The sequence below is a fragment of the Peromyscus californicus genome, unplaced genomic scaffold, assembly GCF_007827085.1.
Source record: "Peromyscus californicus insignis strain IS unplaced genomic scaffold, ASM782708v3 Scaffold_5__1_contigs__length_169319896, whole genome shotgun sequence".
NCBI classification, from domain to species: Eukaryota; Metazoa; Chordata; class Mammalia; order Rodentia; family Cricetidae; genus Peromyscus; species Peromyscus californicus.
Window position 1 is genome coordinate 34,683,480 of NW_026294573.1, and position 10,326 is coordinate 34,693,805.

Here is a 10,326-nt window from a genome sequence, read left to right on the forward strand (position 1 = left end):
ATTTAGCTCATTTTTACCTCAGAGCAAGTTCAAACTAGACTAAAGACCTTTGTATATAGATCATAGTTTAAAACTTTACAGTTATGCACAAGGTCAGAGTCACAGGTGTCTACCAAGGTTACTAACACAAAACACCCTAAGCAATGCCTGCCAATTCTTCACTTGCCAAGTCTCCTGACAAAAAGCTATGTCTCAGAGTTTGTTGTACTGGGTAGTGTGCTGGAACAGATTTATATCTTGGTGTCATAGCAAAGGGGTTAAAAATCCATAGAAATTTAAGGACTCCTAAGAACTGTTTGTAGTCAATGCTCTATCAGTTTATCAAAACTACATTTATCAATGCTAAAACTTTGAACCTCCAATGTTATATCTGAAACTAGTCTATCCTGTACCATGATGTCTGTAAATGGGGCATACCTGCTGTATTTTTAACAGGAAACTTATTAATGAGCTATCAAGGTACTTGTAGTCTTGGGATAGGGGCTGTTAAACTGGTACCTAGTCATCAAACACTGTCAAATCTGAGAAGGATAAATTTAAGAACAAGTGAGACAGCTTTCCAGCTGCCTAGTCAGCAATCCCAAGTCTCTTCATGGTTGTTGGGGGTACAGACACCCCAAAGGCAGCACTTGTTCAGCTTGCCAAGCCCATAAGATCTGACAGATTTTTATTTTTATTTTTATTTTTGGTGAAGTAGGAATTGGGGGAGACCGACCCATCTTGACTTTGCAGCATGGGGCAATCTATCCTCCACTGTTCCACTTATTCACAGTCTGGACAGGATCTCAGCAGCAGTCTAAGGTGACTTTTCACTACATAGCTGGCCTTGCCATAAGCCTCCAGGTGGAAGTTCTTCTGCGGCCATCCATCTTCTTGGAGGAGGTACAGGATGCTGCCAGGAGCTGACATGTCTCTCTATCATAAAAAGCCTTTATATTAAATACCATATTCTCAGATTCCTAAAGGTATTTGAGGACTAGGGGAACAAAATCTGTTAGATATATCTAAATTAACTTTGAGAGAAAATATAAGTTAAATCTGGATATACAGTTTTGCCAGTTAGTTACAGCTGGTGAAGACAAGGAAGCTAGACATACATTCTTGTACTGTTATTTTTTGAGGCCCTGTAGTTCTGATCTTTGAGTACAGTCAGATTATAATCCTGAATGACTTATATAGAAGTAATAATTTCTTAAGGTCATATAATACCTTTTGGTTCTGCATAAAGAAGGTCAAGTGTCTTACTTATTGCAGAACCATTTTAGCTAATAAACCTATTAATTGACAAATTTGGGTAAGGTTTCCTGGTATATCAATGGGCATTATAGGTAGATATTTTATCCTCTATGCCAGGGAGTTTCTCTTTGAAATAGCCTTTAGCCTGTTTTTTTTTGGGGGGGAGGGTGTACAGGGACCTTGTACTCTCTTCTATAGCTGCTTCAAGCTGAAACAGGGTGCAGGAGGTCTGGACCCAACAAGGCTGAGAGGCTGGTCAAAGGTAAGGAGGAAATTTAGGCAATGGGGTATTAATCAGAAGCATCTGATTTTAATCCAGCTGGAAACAAGGAGCATTCATATCGGCTGGCTTGGTCCATACCAGCTTTCAGTAAGTCCATGGCTCACAGGTTGAAGTCAGCAGCTAATGCCTGGATGTGTCAGTCAACCAAACGGAAGCCTGCTAAAACAGGCTAGAGGCAAGAGTTAAAATTTATGAACTTATTTGGAACCTTTAGGCCCATAGCCTAAATTGGGAAGGGGAGGTGTTGTACTTATCTAGAGTCCTTTTGACCTCTGTGAAGTGGATTCAATGGCTTATTTTGATCCTCTGAGGCTTATATGAATTTTTGCTTTATAAAAGGACATTAAAGTTTTAGACATATTAGTATTATTGGTCAGTATTGAAATCTAAATCATAGAAAAGCAGGTAATGGGTATCTAGGCTCATACCTTTGAGTACTAGCAAAATTACAGATTTGGGTTAAAAGGTATGTACATTTTTGTTTAGAGAGAGCCATGTACAGATTGGACAGAGATTTAATTCTGTGATCAGAATTCTATTAATGTTAAAATCTGAATTTTTGAAATCTTAATATAACAATATCATAGAAGGGGAAAGTGATTTGAAACATTTAAATCTCTCAAATGTCTTCCTGGAATATCAAAAATAAAGGATCTTCTTAAGAGGGAGAAAACACATATGGCACAACTATAATCAAACCATTATCGTCTGGGTGACTCTTAAATTATAAAGTTTAGCTGCCAGAGCAAGGTGTAATCTTATATATAAAAGCATTGAGGTGCAGCTTTAATATCTTATTAAACAAGCATTGTTTTAATTCCCAGTGTTAATAGTTTTAATTTTTTCTTTAATTTTAACAGATTTTTAATCATATCTAATAAAATAAATTTAGCCGGGCGGTGGTGGCGCACGCCTTCAATCCCAGCACTCGGGAGGCAGAGGCAGGCGGATCTCTGCGAGTTCGAGGCCAGCCTGGGCTACAGAGTGAGTTCCAGGAAAGGCGCAAAGCTACACAGAGAAACCCTGTCTCGGAAAACAAAACAAAACAAAATTATAAATCTTAAGGTAAGGGAGAACCAATGTGTGCTGAGGAAGACAAAGGTGGCCTCTTCATCGCTGACTCACACGTTGTAGTAAACTGTAAAGCTGCAAGAAAGCAATCAGAAAGCAGTCCTGGTACAGGTGGGAGGGAGCAGATCTGCCACATTAGGGTGGAGACTTGGGAGAGGCAGGCCCTGACCACATCAAAGATAGTGATGAAGCCAAATGACATGTCTGTCTTTGACCTCAGTCAAGATGGTGCCTCTGACCACATGCTCACCCTCTGGCATGCTTTTTTTTTTTTTCCAAGACAAACCGAACAGATAAGGAACAGAGAACCTCAAGCATCTAAAATCAGGCAGAAATATAGTCAAGTGGCCAGACATTTCTGCAGCTCATCTACCACCCCTTCCAATTGGCAGCTGGAGGGGCCTGGATCCCCAAGCACCTGAGGGTCCCCATCCCACAATGCACTGACTCCTGTCCCACTTGTCAGCCTGGGGTGGGGCTCAGGGCCACGTGCATTATCTGCCCAGAGAGCCCTGACTCAAGTATGCACCACCCCCCCATGGGCTCCCACACCAAGACAGGACATTCCTGGGCCCCGCACTTCAGCCTACCCCTTCCCTGGTCATCTGGAGCCGAGCCTGGTTGGGCAAGAGGGACAGGCACATGCAGGAAAATGGCAGCACCAGTTTCCCCAAGTGGAACAGGCAGATGAGGTCCTGGCAACAGAGTTAAGCGAGAGAGAGAGAGAGAGAGAGAGAGAGAGAGAGAGAGAGAGAGAGAGAGAAGAAAAGAGGCAAGAGATGAAATTACAGACAAGGAAAGGATTAGAGGCAAAGGACAGACAAAGAGAATGAGCTTTGCCTGGCAGGCAATTTTAAAAGGTGCACATGTCACAGAAAGGGACCTGGTGACAGGTGATGATGTAACTGCTTTGGCAGAGACTGGAAGAGCATGAGGGAGCAGAGATAAGGAAGGACTCCAGCAGGGTAGAGCTGGGATAGAGGTTAGGTGGTAGGCACATTTTCCACAGTGAGGTAGAAGGTCCAACAGACTGACCTCCAGCATCCCAGAGGGTCAGCGTGGACCAGTGATGGCTCCAGATAGCCAGTGGACCATCATCCAAAGGCTATGGGCAGTGGGGTACCGTGCAGGGACGAGGACCTGAGGGCAGGACCGGGGAAGCGTAGTTGCTGGTACTGGAATTTTGAGAAACCATGGTCAAGAGATAAGATGAATCCTAACTCATGGAAAATGGCCAGAAGGGAAGGGAGGAATCTTACTGATAGGGTAAAGAGTCTCAGCGGTTCTCTAGTTGGAAAAATGATGGTGTTAGATGGCACAGGGTCCCAGCATTTCTCAGACTGCTGGTGGGTAGAAGAAAATGCCAGGGGAACCTGCTGTGTCACACGACACCACATGGTGTGGGAGACCTTGGCAGGTTGGGCCAAGGTGCCCAGGTGGATGAGGGAGACATGCCATGCAGACATGGTGGGTAGCAGCGTGGCACAGTGGAAAGTCACTCATACCATGCAGACACAGCATCCACATCAAGAGTTTATTATGTGAGAGAGACAGAGAGAGAAAGAGAGAAAGAGTAAAAGAGGGAGAGAGGGAGAAAGGGTGGGAAAGAGGGAAAGCAGAGGTGTGCACACCCCATGGCAAGAAAGGAAGGAAGCAGAAGAGGAAGAAGTGAAGGGTTTTTCCTTAAAGGAGGCTTTATGTCGAGATGTAGTGCAGGTCCCCAAGGGGTGGGCCAGAATGCCAACAGATACTAAAAGGAGCTTCATAGAAATTGTTTTCTAAGGCTCAAACTTAACAGAGATAAAGCTATAAAGTTCTTTCCCCAACATCAGGCATTTGGATAAAGCTCACCTTCCCTCAGGGGGTTGAAGAAAGTTCCTGCTTGCTAAAAAGGGATTCATTCTCCTCATCTCTGGTAAAAGGAACTAATGGCCTTTCCATTAACATATTGCTGTGGTGGCTATTAACTTGTCAAGGACAACGCTAGCCTCCAGGCTCCCCCAGTTCCTGCTCACAAGCCCTACCTACCCCATCAAGTCACAGTCTTACGAAAGATAAGATATTGTAAACTGTTAAGGATAATTAAGAGAAATATGACTAAAATGAAGTCTTTAGTGAACAAATGGCAGCAGCTGCTGAGAGACATTTGATTATGAAAGGAACTGCTGAATTAAATCAGCCTATAAACTTTAGGATGTCTTAGCTTCAGAACAGAAGTTGGGAAATGCGTTGCACTGGGGGAAAGATTGTGCTTTTGTTTCCACAAAACCTATGGATTCCTTCAAAATTAATAAAGATCAGATTTGCCCAGGGGAGACCTCCTGAGGATCTTGTCTGCAGATGTGAGGAAGGAAGCCAGGAAAGACTACAGGACAGGTGACATGTGTGCTGATCCCTCTGCAGGGAACAGTTCTGAGAGTGGACAACAAGTGTTACAACTAGCTCTCCCAGGACTTGATCATTATCCAAATTTTTAAGGGTCTTCTGGAAAAGCTGTCACCCCAGACATCAGGGAGCAATCTAGAGAACACAATGCCCATATTCCCAAGAGTTGGATGGATGGTTTCTGGCCATTTGGTAGATGTTTGTCATTGTTTAATGGTGTTGGTTGTAAGTTGTTATTGGTCATGGTTAGGAAGGAAACTAAACAAAGGAGGTTAGATTCAGGGATCTTTTTTAAAAAAAAGGTGGGAGAGATATTAGGAAAAGGTAAATTATTGAATTTACTTTAAATTAAAAGAAACTACTAGTCTCAAATATTTCACATTGATATCAATTTTTGTATACTGATAGAAATTTGAGGTTATTTTTGTTATACTGTATATATGTTTCTACTCTTGTTTAAGGTATTGCACCTATGCAACTCATTTAAAAATATAATATATAATTAAGAAATACAGATTAGTAGTTAGTCATCTATAATTATCAAACTTATAGTCATATTAGGTATGTTTTCAAGGTTAAACCTAGATTTGTTTAGCTCATATATATTTAATAGATAATGGTCCTCAAACTTATCAGAGATCTGATGAATATGGCATTTAAATTGCATAATGGGAAAATCTTACTATAACTGACAGAGACTCCCAGATCCTAGCAGTGACCCCAAGGTCTCCAAAGAAGATGATGGGGAACCATGATGACTCCACCTGGGTTTGGTAACACTAATCACTGGGAAAGACTGCACCAATGCCGCATCTGCAGCCAGGACCCTGCCCAAACTGTGGGTGAGTGGGATGCTGAAGAGTTGAGTACCTCACTTTGCTTAGACAAAGTAAGATCAGTCTCTCCCATGTTCCTCCTCCACAGGAAAAATCTCTCACCTTATGGGCCTGGTGGACAAAGACTGATACTGTCCTGGTATCTCTGCCCTGAATGCCATGGAGACCACAGATGCCTGGGATACTTATCTAGGTAATGGATTAGTCTCTGCCATTTTACCTGATACACAGGCCATTTGGATTATACTCATTACAATTTATCCTTCTCAAATATCTGATGGTATTAATGGCTAGGCTAATTGTAACTGTTAGCTTAGTAGAAGCAGGCAACAGGGTTCTTCCCCAAGGTTACACCAGCTTGTTATCTCATTTAATATTGATTTTTCTAGAGCTACTAGGTATCCTGTTGAGAAAAGGTAGATAGGTTTGCCTTGTTAATAGGCTTTGTATGAAGAGATAAACAGGTTTCAGGTACAACTTTCCACTAAAGGAACATGATTTGAAATTACTGCTCTCAGTAATAACTGCTATTGTCTCTGGTAAATGAATAGGTGGAAAAAAGGGTTAAAGTCGGGGGCTGGAGAGATGGCTCAGAGGTTAAGAGCACTGACTGCTCTTCCAGAGGTCCTGAGTTCAATTCCCAGCAACCACATGGTGGCTCACAACCATCTATAATGAGATCTGGTGCCCTCTTCTGGCCTGCAGACATATGGGCAAGCAGAATACTGTATACACAATAAATAAATAAATAAATCTTTAAAAAAAAAAAGGGTTAAAGTCTGTGCAAGTTTTGAGGGTCTAAGAATGTTTTAAGATATATCAAAGTCTGAGGATATAAAAGCTTAAATACATTTTAAGAATCTCAGAATGATTTAAGATGTAAATGCAAGTAGTAAAGATATAAATAAATGATTTAAGATATATAAAAATGGGAAATGTTTCAGATTTCTTTCCCCATCTATGCTTTCTATGCTATTGTTACATTACACCAAGACTTCAAAAGTTCAGAGTTCTGATACACATCAATGGAGTTCTGATAAGCTGGTAGAGCACTGACTACTTACTGTTCAGTCATAAGCTCAGATTTTAGATTTCTTTTGGTTGTCTTCTAAGTATATACTTAAAGATGCTTCCATTGGGCTAAAGACATTTCAGCCCAGTTGATACATGGCTTTCTGGAGAGAGAAAAAAATGTTCATGCTTTTTAACCCAAATCTATAGCTTTTGCTAGAACTAAAAGATGTGAATCTACTCCAGCTATTTTATAGACACCAGTTACCTACTAATGATACCTAAAACTTTTATATCTTTTTATAAACTTAGAAAAATAATCATGTAAGCTTCAGCAAATCAAGGGAGTCATAAGACTTGGATCCACTTCTCACAGGTCAAAAGGACCCCAGATAAGTATAGCCTAAGTTTCCCACCTGTCTATTCCTGAAGATGGTATCTCTCTCTCCTGGTCTTGGGACTCCCCCCCTTCCCCAATTACTAGGATTATGGTTGTGAAAAAGTTCCAAATGTACTATTTTCCTTTAAGTTCATAAATTTTAACTTCTTTCCATAGTCTATATCTGTCTTAGCAGGTTTCTACTTAGCTGACAGACACATGCAAGCATCAGCTGTGGACTACAACCGGCTGCAAATGACTGAGAGCCCTGGACTTGCTGAAGGCTGATGTGGACCAGTCCAGCTGATGTCAATGCTCCCTATCTCTTCAGCTGTCTCTGCAAACAAGATGCTTCTGTTACATGTCCCATTGCTTGAATTCCCTCTTGGCTTTGACTAGCATTATAGCCTTCCTGGGCCCTGACAACAATGTCCTTGTCTCAGCAGGAAGTAGTTACAGAAGAGAGTACATCACCCCTTGTCCCCCAACAGGCTGGAATATCAAATCAAAAGGAAACTCCCTGGCATAGGGGGCAAAACAGTTGCCTATAGTGCCTATTGGCATACCAGGAAAGGTACCTGCTGGAACCAAATAGACCCAAATCTATCAACAGGTAGATTCATTAGCTTAAATAGGGCTATGATAGGGTACTCAAGCTGTTCTGTAATGTAAAACAAAGACATTATCATATAGCTTTAAGAAAAAAAATATTATTTCTATATAAACCACTCTGGAATCATTAGAAATAATCTGGCTGTACTAAAGGAAATCACTGTAGAAAAGGGGGACCTGAGATGAAATAAAAACTGGTTCCCATTCTCATTTCCAGGTTCTTTTTTGATAGAAACTCTGTCATTCATCAAGGGGCCTTTGGCCTTCTGCTTTTGCTAATTGCTGTTGGCTCTTGCATCATTGATGCCTTAACTAAATGATAATTCCTGTCTGGGTATCATTAAGCTGATGATTATTAGATCCCAATATAAACAGGCACCCATTACAGAGTCAAGGATTTGACTCAGGATACATCTCAAGGGGGCAATGTGAGAGTCAAAGTTACATTTTAAGTTTTAATTACTATGCCTAAGAGATCCATGAAACAAAAATGCCTCTGATCTGCAATCTCTTTTCCCAAGGACAGATAGTTCCTAAAATGCTGGAGGCTATTCTTTATGGGAGATAACGAGCCACTTGTTTTTCATTCCCCTAAACAAGTTTTTTGACCCATCTGCATTGATGTACTTGGTCACATATGGGCAGGAGGTTCACAGGCTGGAGTTACGTCAGGATGTATGCTTGACCCTGATTGGACCAGATGGGAAATGCAATGAATTACGGGTTTTCCTTCTTAAGTTGCTACAAATTGTGATTCTGGGCCATTTTCCAGGATCCTTGGTATGGACCTGGCCAGAGCCTATCCCCGTGGCCAGTATTTAATTAAAGATTGCTTCAAATTTGGCTTTAAACTGTGGTAGTGGTCTGATTCTTGATCGATGGGATTAACAAGGCACTATATGCTAAGTAGCACAGCATGTGTTTTCAGGACAGAAGTAAATTGATCAATAGTTTGTGGAACAGACCTAATATAGCTCAGAGAACTAACTTCACACATAAATTCACTGTGGTCTATGGGGAAACATGATGGCCTCTCTGTAAAAAATGATGCAATGCTGGAAGTGAGGGGAGCTGGTGGTAGGTATAGATTGGCACTCATCTTCAGAGTAGTGAATATGTGACAAATTCCTCTCTGATTCAGTAAAATGTAGATTAATATAAGCAGGTTAATTTAAGTTATAAGAGCTAGTGGGACAAGCCTAAGTAAAGGCCGAGCTTTCATAGTTAGTAATAAGTCTCCATGTTGTTATTTGTGAGCTCTCGGCCTAAAGAAAAATCCTTAAATGTCATGGTTGACACTTCTTTGGGTTTTGATTTATTGTATGAGTGTTTTGCCTGCACCTATGTGTGTATTCCACATGCAAGTCTGGTTCCTGAGAAGATCAGAAGAAGGTACTAGATCCTCTAGAACAGGAGATAGAGATGGTTGTGAGCTGCCATGTGTGTGCTGGGAACCAAACTGGGTCTTCTGCAAGCCCAGCAAGTTCTCTTTTTCCCAGAGCTAACCCTTCAGCCTCCACCGTTGATGACTCTTTATTACATCAGAGGTTCTGGGTGACTTGCTCAGGCATTACACAGTAAAGAAGGGAGGACTGTGATTGCCCCAAGGTGGTTGAGGAAGGAAGAGGAGTGTGACTCCAACATGGTCTCATGAGTGTCAGGGCTCAGGGTTTGGTCTGTAAAGGAAGAATGAGAATGAGAACTCAAGTCCCTGACCTGTGTCTCAGGTGACCAGGTCTCACCTCCTCTTCTCTGAGCTGCTCTTATTCCCAATTAGTCTAGAGAAGGGAACAGGTCACCACTCTTCCTCCTGTGGGTTGTTTCCTCCTGCTCTGCCCCCAAGGGTCTCACTGAAGTGCTCTTGTTGACATCATCCAGGGAACATCTTAGCATCCCTACTGGGAACAGAAATGGTCCTTTCCCAGCTCTCCTGGGAGAGGCTCAGAGAGGAGTCAGGGTCATAAAACCTCAGCCTCTGGTCCCACTGGGAAGAGGTGAAGATGTCTGAGCTTGCCTTTGTTAAGCAGGATTTTATAGGTGCCATCTTCAGGAGCCAGGGCTGGCCTACTTGCAGAGGAAATGAGAGACTCAGGCTCTCAAACTCCACAGCACCCTGGAATTTCTCTGGAGATTGAGCTGCCTAGAATCCTGATTCTGTGGACTCAGTTACTTTAGACGGTCTCCTCTTTAGACTCTTTCTCATTAGAGAAAGAAACAGCTAGTCAGTGACACAATTGCTGCATTTAGAAGTGGTAAGATGGTCACTGGTGTTTGGCTTGTGGGTGGGGTTCAGGCAAGTGGGTCTAGAGGTAATAATTAGTCAAGCCATCCATCTCAGGTCCTCTGTGCTACATTTCAAACTCCCCAGACCTCTTCCCTCACCGCCTGCTCGTCTTTCCTCTTTTTCTCAACCTTGTGTCTTTATTTCCTTTCTCCCTTTATTAATCTAATAAATATTTACAGCATGTTTGTACTTTTTACATCATATTGAGAAACAAAGAATGTGGAGCCCT

The 10,326-nt window shown here is 41.9% G+C and overlaps 1 long non-coding RNA gene across 1 annotated transcript; it reads left to right on the forward strand.

The window, feature by feature from the left end:
- The first annotated feature begins 2,400 nt into the window (after positions 1-2,400).
- On the forward strand, positions 2,401-8,650 carry LOC128097360 (uncharacterized). The gene is made up of 3 exons (XR_008213847.1): positions 2,401-2,584; positions 5,671-5,817; positions 5,900-8,650. It is a non-coding gene; the product is annotated as an uncharacterized LOC128097360 (long non-coding RNA).
- Positions 8,651-10,326: the final 1,676 nt, after the last annotated feature.